This window comes from Pinus tabuliformis, chromosome 2_1, assembly GCF_031772625.1.
Source record: "Pinus tabuliformis cultivar Carrire ecotype Pingquan chromosome 2_1, CPIR1, whole genome shotgun sequence".
Lineage (NCBI taxonomy): Eukaryota > Viridiplantae > Streptophyta > Pinopsida > Pinales > Pinaceae > Pinus > Pinus tabuliformis.
Genome location: NC_142299.1, coordinates 461,953,591 through 461,964,971, shown reverse-complemented (window position 1 = coordinate 461,964,971; position 11,381 = coordinate 461,953,591). Strand labels below are relative to the sequence as shown.

At 40.1% G+C, this 11,381-nt stretch overlaps 5 pseudogenes; all 5 read right to left on the bottom strand.

Annotated features, from left to right (window-relative positions):
* Positions 1–1,224: 1,224 nt before the first annotated feature.
* On the bottom strand, positions 1,225–2,845 carry LOC149200923 (CMP-sialic acid transporter 5-like; annotated as a pseudogene).
* Positions 2,846–3,100: 255 nt separating this feature from the next.
* LOC149200922 (CMP-sialic acid transporter 5 pseudogene) lies at positions 3,101–4,596 on the bottom strand (annotated as a pseudogene).
* A 563-nt stretch (positions 4,597–5,159) lies between these two features.
* Positions 5,160–6,656, bottom strand: LOC149200921 (CMP-sialic acid transporter 5-like; annotated as a pseudogene).
* Positions 6,657–7,125: 469 nt separating this feature from the next.
* On the bottom strand, positions 7,126–8,696 carry LOC149200920 (CMP-sialic acid transporter 5-like; annotated as a pseudogene).
* Positions 8,697–9,276: 580 nt separating this feature from the next.
* LOC149200919 (CMP-sialic acid transporter 5 pseudogene) lies at positions 9,277–11,128 on the bottom strand (annotated as a pseudogene).
* Positions 11,129–11,381: the final 253 nt, after the last annotated feature.

Genomic DNA, 11,381 nt, shown 5'->3' with positions numbered 1-11,381 from the left:
AAATCACTTTCATGGATTGGGAAAGAGAGAGTGAGCCTTTACAAGAAAAGTATTAGTACTATCCTAATAAGGACACACATGAGCATAGGAAGAATCATTAAATAACCTAGAAAATAGTTCAAAGTAAAAACAATCATGAAATAAAGTAACAACACACATTCAACAAGATATATACCAAAGCCAACGAAATAGTTCATTTTCTTTAGTATTTATGAACACAAACATATACCATAAAAATTAAAAGAATAATCTTACAACATCCATGATACATGGATGAAAGTACACCAGCTCTAAGACCTTCAAGACATTAAGTGAAAGTTCCAAGTACACAATTACAATGATGCAATAGTAGCCCCAATAGTGGAACATTAAGCCACCACATGATCCTCCAAAGAATGATCTTCTCTCCTATGCCAAGCTAGAGAATCCAAGGTGAAAATTCATTTGCTTGAGTTATGAGGGTTTATTTATAACATATGTGGTGACCATTCACCTCCCATGTGACTCTTGACCTCCCATATGACTTTTGAACTTCCTAGTCACTCTTCACATTCCATGTGTGACCCTTGGGCTTCCACACATTTTGCATTTTCCAATTTTTGAAATTTCATAATTACATTTCACCAATAACATGGCAAAATCACATGGGACAAAACAACACTAGTTGTGTTGACAATTTTAAGAGCTACAATTTGGTGACTGTGACATGAGACTTCATTGTAATGTATCAATTCCAAGTTCTTCTATTTGTTTATATGTATTCAATCCTTCATGATAGATCTTGCTTGTACTTAAATTATTTTTGGCACTCAATGTGCATATTTACTCCACAGTTCTCATGTATTCAAAATTTTAAGATTGTAGTTGTACTCGTTTCAACCAATGGTATATTAATCTTTGATTTCTAGTCATTAGTCATGATGCTATGACCTACACTATTTGATACAAGACTTGAGACAGTGATGACCATTTCTCATGCATCATGTAAGCTTCAGTACACCACGTCAAGAGAACTCAATGTAGGTAGCTTCTCGTTTGAAATTTTTTGCTTGCCGCTTTAGAGTTGCATATCAAAAGATATGAAAATAAAGAAGACACTAGAGGAGCTGGATAAGAAATTACAGCTGCTTATTGTTACAGATTGAATGAAACGGTTGACCTATGCTGTACCAAATAACAAGTCAAAAAATCTTGTCTATTCTATTGGTTGCCTGACCCTGAGGATTAAGTGGGAAGAAGTGGCTCTCTTTCATGTGCCATTCCAATACTATGACTTGCATCCTCTGTAGCTCCAACTGTCATGTTTATGAAATATGACTCCTTTGGCCTGTGATTAGGTTGAACATCCAACATTTCAACAGTTTCATTATTTGTCTGCTCTTTCGGCTTTGAAAGGGATGAAAAGAACTGGTGCATGGAAATGAAAACTATGGAAATGCCCAAAATAAAGTTAATGGTTAATGTATGGCCAAATAATGCAGCAGAAGCTAGGCCTGTAAAGATTGTTGCTACAGTTGAAGAATATTTCTTCAAGATTGTATCAGCATATTTGAAAGAAAGGAGGAAAGAATGCTCTGTGCTGCATTATTAAACACTTACAGCATTGTTGCCCTCGAGTGACCCTGGAGAGTATTCAAACCATCTGCCCCTTTAAAGATGGTCATTACAAGGATTGCAACAAAATTGAAGAACGCCCCATACCCATATAAAAACAAGTTCTGAAGGTAGATGCTTGTCTCAAACTGGCTCTTTAAGGCATATTCATTATAAACCGAGACCAAAGATGGCACAATAACAAAAAGTAACGTACACAGATATGCACCAGTTCCAGTGGGTCGCTCTGGTAATGAACGAAGTCGATTCACAGTGATCCCAACCAGCAAAAGAGCCAGTGCTTCCCACTGCATTATTGAGAACTTCCGTCGCATGATGAATATTAACAACAATGAAATAACCAGAACCTTGGAATTTCTTATCATCTTCACTGTCGCTGGATTGAAATAAAGTTGCATGATGAAATTCAGATAATTAGCAAGAAGGTAATTTGAACGAGTTGTCTGCAATATTGTGGATGGAGAGAGGAGATTTCTCTCCTACTTTTTGTCTTCGGGCCTGGAACAATAGCATGATAATGGCAAACATAAATTTTGCTGCCTCTGTGAGGAAATTAACACTCACAGGACTAAAATTGAACTTGTCATCAACTTTAGACATGTAAACCAGAATTGGCTGAAGACCTATCAGAATACAATCACCTACAACCAACAAAACATTCAAAGCACGAGACTTGGAAGACATCTTGCTCTGATGCCGATCGTATGCCCTCGAAACGGCAGGGGCAGTTGGGGAAAGACCCAACTTGGAGTGGCAAACACATAAGCCCTCCTTCCTTTTCTTTCAAAATGACAATTTTTGACGCTCAATGTGCATATTTACTCCACAATTCTCATGTATTCAAAATTTTAAGATTATACTTGTACTCCTTTCAACCAATGGTATATTAATCTTTGATTTCCAGTCATTTGACATGATCACTATTGTTCAGGTCAAGTACGCGTTGCAGTATCCGTGGTACTGCAGTACCCCCAGATGGGAGGCTCGTAGTTTCCACAGAAGAAGCCGTTATCTCCCAAGTTATCACACCGGCTATGTGAATTATAACGGCAATTATCATTAGATATGCGAAGTTTCATTTGATATGCCAGTTATCACCATTCGTAGCATATGGGATGATTCTCCCCACCGCCCCACCACCACTACCCCACCGCCCCACCACCACCACTATCGCCCCCCCACCACCACTACTTACACTGTTTGATACAAGACTTGAGACAATGATGACCATTTCTCATGCATCATGTAAGCTTCACTACACCACGTCAAGAGAACTCAATGTAGGTAGCTTCTCGTTTGAAATTTTTTGCTTGCCGCTTTAGAGTTGCATATCAAAAGATATGAAAATAAAGAAGACGCCAGAGGAGCTGGATAAGAAATTACAGCTGCTTATTGTTACAGATTGAATGAAATGGTTGACCTATGATGTACAAAATAACGAGTCAAAAAATTCCTGTCTATTCTATTGGTTGCCTGACCCTGAGGATTAAGTGGGAAGAAGTGGCTCTCTTTCATGTGCCATTCCAATACTATGACTTGTATCCTCTGTAGCTCCAACGGTCATGTTTATGAAAGATGACTCCTTTGGCCTGTGATTAGGTTGAACATCCAACATTTCAACAGTTCCATTGTTTATCTGCTCTTTAGGCTTTGAAAGGGATGAAAAGAACTGGTGCATGGAAATGAAAACTATGGAAATGCCCAAAATAAAGTTAATGGTTAATGTATGGCCAAATAATGCAGCAGAAGCTAGGCATGTAAAGATTGTTGCTACAGTTGAAGAATATTTCTTCAAGATTGTATCAGCATATTTGAAAAAAAAGGAGGAAAGAATGCCCTGTGCTACATTATTAAACACTAATAGCATTGTTGCCCTCGAGTGACCCTGGAGAATATTCAAACCATCTGCCCCTTTAAAGATGGTCATTACAAGGATTGCAACAAAATTGAAGAACACCCCATACCCATATAAAAACAAGTTCTGAAGGTAGATGCTTGTCTCAAACTGGCTCTTTAAGGCATATTCATTATAAACCGAGGCCAAAGATGGCACAGTAACAAAAAGTAATGTACACAGATATGCACCAGTTGCAACTGGAAGACCTAACCCAGTGGGACCCTCTGGTAATGAACGAAGTCGATTCACAGTGATCCCAACCAGCAAAAGAACCAGTGCTTCCCACTGCATTATTGAGAACTTCCGGCGCATGACGAATTTTAACAGCAATGCAATAGCCAGAACCTTGGAATTGCTTAACATCTTCACTGTCGCTGGATTGAAATAAAGTTGCATGATGAAATTCAGATAATTATTAATACACACAAAAATGTTGGCACAGCAAGAAGGTATATTGAACGAGCTGCTTGCAATATTGTGGATGGAGAGAGAAGAGATTTCTCTCCAACTTTTTGTCTTCGGGCCTGGAACAGGAGCATGATAATGGAAAACATAACTTTTGCTGCCTCTGTGAGGAAATTAACACTCACAGGACTAAAATTGAACTTGCCATCAACTTTAGACATGTAAACCAGAATTGGCTGAAGACCGATCAGAGTGAAATCACCTACAACCAACAGAACATTCAAAGCACGAGACTTGGAAGACATCTTGCTCCGATGCCGATCGTATGCCCTTGAAACAGCATGGGCAGTTGGGGAAAGACCCAACTTGGAGTGGCAAACACATAAGCCCGCTTTCTTTCTCTTTCAAAATGATAATTTTTACGCTCAATGTGCATATTTACTCCACAATTCTCATGTATTCAAAAATTTAAGATTGTACTTGTACTCCTTTCAACCAATGGTATATTAATCTTTGATTTCCAGTCATTTGACATGATCACTGTTGTTCAGGTCAAGTACGCATTGGAGTTTCCATGGTACTGCAATACGCCCAGATGGGAGGCTCGTAGTTTCCACAGAAGAAGTCGTTATCTCCCGAGTTATCACACCGTATATGTGAATTATAACAGCAATTATCATTAGATATGCGAAGTTTCATTCGATATGCGAGTTATCACCATTCGTAGCAGATGGGGTGATTCTCAGAATCGCCGGGTGGTGTGGCGATTCTCAGAATCGCCCCGCCACCACCCAGGTGGTGGCTGGGTGGTGGAGGGCCGATGGCGGGTTGATTCTGAGAATCGTCCCACCCAACGATTCTAAAAATCTTAGCAGATGGCGCGATTTTCAGAATCGCCGGTGGTGGGGAAATTCTCAGCATCGCCCCGCCACTGCCCCACCACAACTACTTACACTGTTTGATACAAGACTTGAGACAATTATGACCATTTCTCATGCATCATGTAAGCTTCACTACACCACGTCAAGAGAACTCAATGTAGGTAACTTCTAGTTTGAAATTTTTTGCTTGCCGCTTTAGAGTTGCATATCAAAATATATGAAAATAAAGAAGACACCAGGGGAGCTGGATAAGAAATTACAGCTGCTTATTGTTACAGATTGAATGAAATGGTTGACCTATGCTATACCAAATAATGAGTCAAAAAATCCTGTCTATTCTATTGGTTGCCTGACCCTGAGGATTAAGTGGGAAGAAGTGGCTCTCTTTCACGTGCCATTCCAATACTATGACTTGATTACTCTGTAGCTCCAGCGGTCATGTTTATGAAAGATGACTCCTTTGGCCTGTGATTAGGTTGAACATCCAGCATTTCAATAGCTCCATTGTTTGTCTGCTCTTTAGGCTTTGAAAGGGATGAAAAGAACTGGTGCATGGAAATGAAAACTATGGAAATGCCCAAAATAAAGTTAATGGTTAATGTATGCCCAAATAATGCAGCAGAAGCTAGGCCTGTAAAGATTGCTGCTACAGTTGAAGAATATTTCTTCAAGATTGTATCAGCATATTTGAAAAAAAAGGAGGAAAGAATGCCTCTGCTGCATTATTAAACACTAACAGCATTGTTGCCCTCGAGTGACCCTGGAGAATATTCAAACCATCTGCCCCTTTAAAGATGGTCATTACAAGGATTGCAACAAAATTGAAGAACGCCCCATACCCATATAAAAACAAGTTTTGAAGCTAGATGCTTGTCTCAAACTGCCTCTTTAAGGCATATTCATTATAAACTGAGGCCAAAGATGGCACAGTAACAAAAAGTAATGTACACAGATATGCACCAGTTGCAACTGGAAGACCTAACCCAGTGGGACCCTCTGGTAATGAACGAAGTCGATTCACAGTGATCCCAACCAACAAAAGAGCCAGTGCTTCCCACTACATTATTGAGAACTTCCGGCGCATGATGAATTTTAACAGCAATGCAATAACCAGAACCTTGGAATTTCTTAACATCTTCACTGTCGTTGGATTGAAATAAAGTTGCATGATGAAATTCAGATAATTATTAATAGCATACAAAAATGCTGGCACAGCAAGAAGGTAATTTGAACGAGCTGCCTGCAACATTGTGGATGGAGAGAGAAGAGATTTCTCTCCTACTTTTTGTCTTCAGGCCTGAAACAGGAACATGATAATGGCAAACAGAACTTTTGCTGCCTCTGTGAGGAAATTAACACTCATAGGACTAAAATTGAACTTTCCATCAACTCTAGACATGTAAACCAGAATTGGCTGAAGACCGATCAAAATGCAATCACCTACAACCAACAGAACATTCAAAGCACGAGACTTGGAAGAGATATTGCTCCGATGCCGATCATATGCCCTCAAAACGGCACGGGTAGTTGGGGAAAGACCCAACTTGGAGTGGCAAACACATAAGCCCTCCTTCCTTCTCTTTCAAAATGACAATTTTTGACGCTCAATGTGCATATTTACTCCACAATTCTCATGTATTCAAAATTTTAAGATTGTACTTGTACTCCTTTCAACCAATGGTATATTAATCTTTGATTTCCAGTCATTTGACATGATCAATATTGTTCAGGTCAAGTACGCATTGGAGTTTCCATGGTACTGCAGTACGCCCAGATGGGAGGCTCGTAGTTTCCACAGAAGAAGTCGTTATCTCCCGAGTTATCACACCGACTATGTGAATTATAACGGCAATTATCATTAGATATGCGAAGTTTCATTCGATATGCGAGTTATCACCATTCATAGCAAATGGGGCGATTCTCAGAATCGCCGGGTGGTGGCTGGTCGTGGCAGGGCGATTCTAAGAATGGTCCCACCACCCGGCGATTCTGAAAATCGTAGCAGATGGGGCAATTCTCAGAACCGCCCCGCCACCACTACTTACACTGTTTGATACAAGACTTGAGACAATGATGACCATTTCTCATGCATCCTGTAAGCTTCAGTACACCACGTCAAGAGAACTCAATGTAGGTAGCTTCTCGTTTGAAATTTTTTGCTTGCCGCTTTAGAGTTTCATATCAAAAGATATGAAAATAAAGAAGACACCAGAGGAGCTAGATAAGAAATTACAGCTGCTTATTGTTACAGATTGAATGAAATGGTTGACCTATGATGTACCAAATAACGAGTCAAAAAATCATGTCTATTCTATTGGTTGCCTGACCCTGAGGATTAAGTGGGAAGAAGTGGCTCTCTTTCATGTGCCATTCCAATACTCTGACTTGCATCCTCTGTAGCTCCAGCTGTCATGTTTATGAAAGATGACTCCTTTGGCCTGTGATTAGGTTGAACATCCAGCATTTCAACAGTTCCATTGTTTGTCTACTCTTTAGGCTTTGAAAGGGATGAAAAGAACTGGTGCATGGAAATTCAAACTATGGAAATACCCAAAATAAAGTTAATGGTTAATGTATGGCCAAATAATGCAGCAGAAGCTAGGCCTGTAAAGATCTTTGCTACAGTTGAAGAATATTTCTTCAAGATTGTATCAGCATATTTGAAAAAAAAGGAGGAAAGAATGCCCTGTGCTGCATTATTAAACACTAACAGCATTGTTGCCCTCCAGTGACCCTGGAGAATATTCAAACCATTTGCCCCTTTAAAGATGGTCATTACAAGGATTGCAACAAAATTGAAGAACGCCCCATACCCGTATAAAAACAAGTTCTGAGGGTAGATGCTTGTCTCAAACTGGCTCTTTAAGGCATATTCATTATAAACCGAGGCCAAAGATGGCACTGTAACAAAAGTTAATGTACACAAATATGCACCAGTTTTAACTAGAAGACCTAACCCAGTGGGATCCTCTGGTAATGAACGAAGTCGATTCACATTGATCCCAACCAGCTAAAGAGCCAATGCTTCCCACTGCATTATTGAGATTCCGTCACATGATGAATTTTAACAGCGATGCAATAACCAAAACCTTGGAATTGCTTAACATCTTCACTGTCGCTGGATTGAAATAAAGTTGCATGATGAAATTCAGATAATTTAGAGAGATTTTTCGGCAAAAATCACATGGAATACCATTTGTCAACGCGTTTCGAACCAACAAGTGTGGTTCATAGCATACAAAAATATTGGCACAGCAAGAAGGTAATTTGAACGAGCTGCCTGCAATATTGTGGATGGTGAGAGAAGAGATTTCTCTCCTACTTTTTGACTTCGGACCTGGAACAGGAGCATGATAATGGCAAACAGAACTTTTGCTGCCTCTGTGAGGAAATTAACACTCACAGGACTAAAATTGAACTTGCCATCAACTTTAGACATGTAAACCAGAATTGGCTGAAGACCGATCAGAATGCAATCACCTACAACCAACAAAACATTCAAAGCACGAGACTTGGAAGACATCTTGCTCCGATGCCGATCATATGCCCTCGAAACGGCACGGGCAGTTGGGGAAAGACCCAACTTGGAGTGGCAAACACATAAGCCCTCCTTCCTTCTCTTTCAAAATGACAATTTTTGACGCTCAATGTGCATATTTACTTTACAATTCTCATGTATTCCAAATTTTAAGATTGTACTTGTACTCCTTTCAACCAATGGTATATTAATCTTTGATTTCCAGTCATTTGACATGATCACTGTTGTTTAGGTCAAGTACGCGTTGAAGTTTCCATGGTACTGCAGTACGCCCAGATGGGAGGCTTGTAGTTTCCACAGAAGAAGTCGTTATCTCCCGAGTTATCACACTTGCTATGTGAATTATAACGGCAATTATCATTAGATATGCAGAGTTTCATTCGATATGCGAGTTATCACCATTCGTAGCAGATGGGGCGATTCTCAGGATTGCCGGGTGGTGGGGCGATTCTAGCAAGTGAATTATAACGGCAATTATCATTAGATATGCAGAGTTTCATTCGATATGCGAGTTATCACCATTCGTAGCAGATGGGGCGATTCTCAGGATTGCCGGGTGGTGGGGCGATTCTGAAAATCGTAGCAGATGGGGCGATTCTCAAAATCGCCGGGAGGTGGGGTGATTCTGAGAATCGCCCCGCCACCACTACTTACACTGTTTGATAGAAGACTTGAGACAATGATGACCATTTCTCATGCATCATGTAAGCTTCAGTACATCACGTCAAGAGAACTCAATCTAAAGCTTCTCGTTTGAAATTTTTTGCTTGCCGCTTTAGAGTTGCATATCAAAAGATATGAAAATAAAGAAGACACCAGAGGAGCTGGATAAGAAATTACAGTTGCTTATTGTTACAGATTGATTGAAATGGTTGACCTATGCTGTACCAAATAACGAGTCAAAAATCCTTTCTATTCTATTGTTTGCCTGACCCTGAGGATTAAGTGGGAAGAAGTGGCTCTCTTTCATGTGCCATTCCAATACTATGACAGTATGACTTTCATCCTCTGTAGCTCCAGCTGTCACGTTTATCAAAGATGACTCCTTTGGCCTGTGATTAGGTTGAACATCCATCATTTCAACAGTTCCATTGTTTGTCTGCTCTTTAGGCTTTGAAAGGGATGAAAAGAACTGGTGCATGGAAATGAAAACTATGGAAATGCCCAAAATAAAGTTAATGATTAATGTATGGCCAAATAATGCAGCAGAAGCTAGGCCTGTAAAGATTGTTGCTACAGTTGAAGAATATTTCTTCAAGATTGTATCAGCATATTTGAAAAAAAAGGAGGAAAGAATGCCCTATGCTGCATTATTAAACACTAACAGAATTGTTGCCCTCGAGTGACCCTGGAGAATATTCAAACCATCTACCCCTTTAAAGATGGTCATTACAAGGATTGCAACAAAATTGAAGAACGCCCCATACCCATATAAAAACAAGTTCTGATGGTAGATGCTTGTCTCAAACTGGCTCTTTAAGGCATATTCATTATAAACCAAGGCCAAAGATGGGACAGTACCAAAAAGTAATGTACACAGATATGCACCAGTTGCAACTGGAAGACCTAACCTAGTGGGACCCTCTGGTAATGAACGAAGTCAATTCACAGTGATCCCAACTAGCAAAAGAGCCAGTGCTTCCCACTGCATTACTGAGAACTTCCGGCGCATGATGAATTTTAACAGCAATGCAATAACCAGAACCTTGGAATTGCTTAACATCTTCACTGTCGCTGGATTGAAATAAAGTTGCATGATGAAATTCAGATAATTATTAATAGCATACAAAAATGTTGGCACAGCAAGAAGGTAATTTGAACGAGCTGCCTGCAATATTGTGGATGGAGAGAGAAAAGATTTCTCTCCTACTTTTTGTCTTCGGGCCTGGAACAGGAGCATGATAATGGCAAACAGAACTTTTGTTGCCTCTGTGAGGAAATTAACACTCACAGGACTAAAATTAAACTTGCCATCAACTTTAGACATGTAAACCAGAATTGGCTGAAGACCGATCAGAATGCAACCACCTACAACCAACAGAACATTCAAAGCACGAGACTTGGAAGACATCCTGCTCCGAAATTAACACTCACAGGACTAAAATTGAACTTGCCATCAACTTTAGACATGTAAACCAGAATTGGCTGAAGACCGATCAGAATGCAACCACCTACAACCAACAGAACATTCAAAGCATGAGACTTGGAAGACATCCTGCTCCGATGCCGATTGTATGCCCTCGAAACGGCACGGGCAGTTGGGGAAAGACCCAACTTAGAGTGGCAAACACATAAGCCCTCCTTCCTTCTCTTTCAAAATGACAATTTTTGACGCTCAATGTGCATATTTACTCCACAATTCTCATGTATTCAAAATTTTAAGATTGTACTTGTACTCCTTTCAACCAATGGTATATTAATCTTTGATTTCCAGTCATTTGACATGATCATTGTTGTTCAGGTCAAGTACGCATTGGAGTTTCCATGGTACTGCACTACGCCCAAATGGGAGGCTTGTAGTTTCCACAGAAGAAGCTGTTATCTCCCGAGTTATCACACCGACTATGTGAATTATAACGGAAATTATCATTAGATATGTGAAGTTTCATTCGATATGCGAGCTATCACCATTCGTAGAAGATGGGGCGATTCTCAGAATCGCCAAGTGGTGGGGGAAATTCTCACAATTGCTCCGCCACCACCTGGGTGGTGGCGGGCAATTCTGAGAATCGCCCACCACCCGGCGATTCTAAGAATTGCCCCACCACCCGGCGATTCTGAGAATCGCCCCATCTGCTACGAATCTTATAAGGAGGGGAAATCCTTAATCCCTTCAATGAGTTGGATGTTGAATGTTTTGGTTATCTATTGGCAGATCTTCAATAATTTTGTGCTGGATTTATTCTTCGTGATCTGAATGTGTGGTATTGATTGCCTCCGGGAAAGGTTCTCGAGAGTGACTCTAAATCCCAGCTTTAGATCCACCACATACAGCGAGTGTGTGATGACAATTCCTTTGTTATTTTTGTTGAATAAATACGTCTCT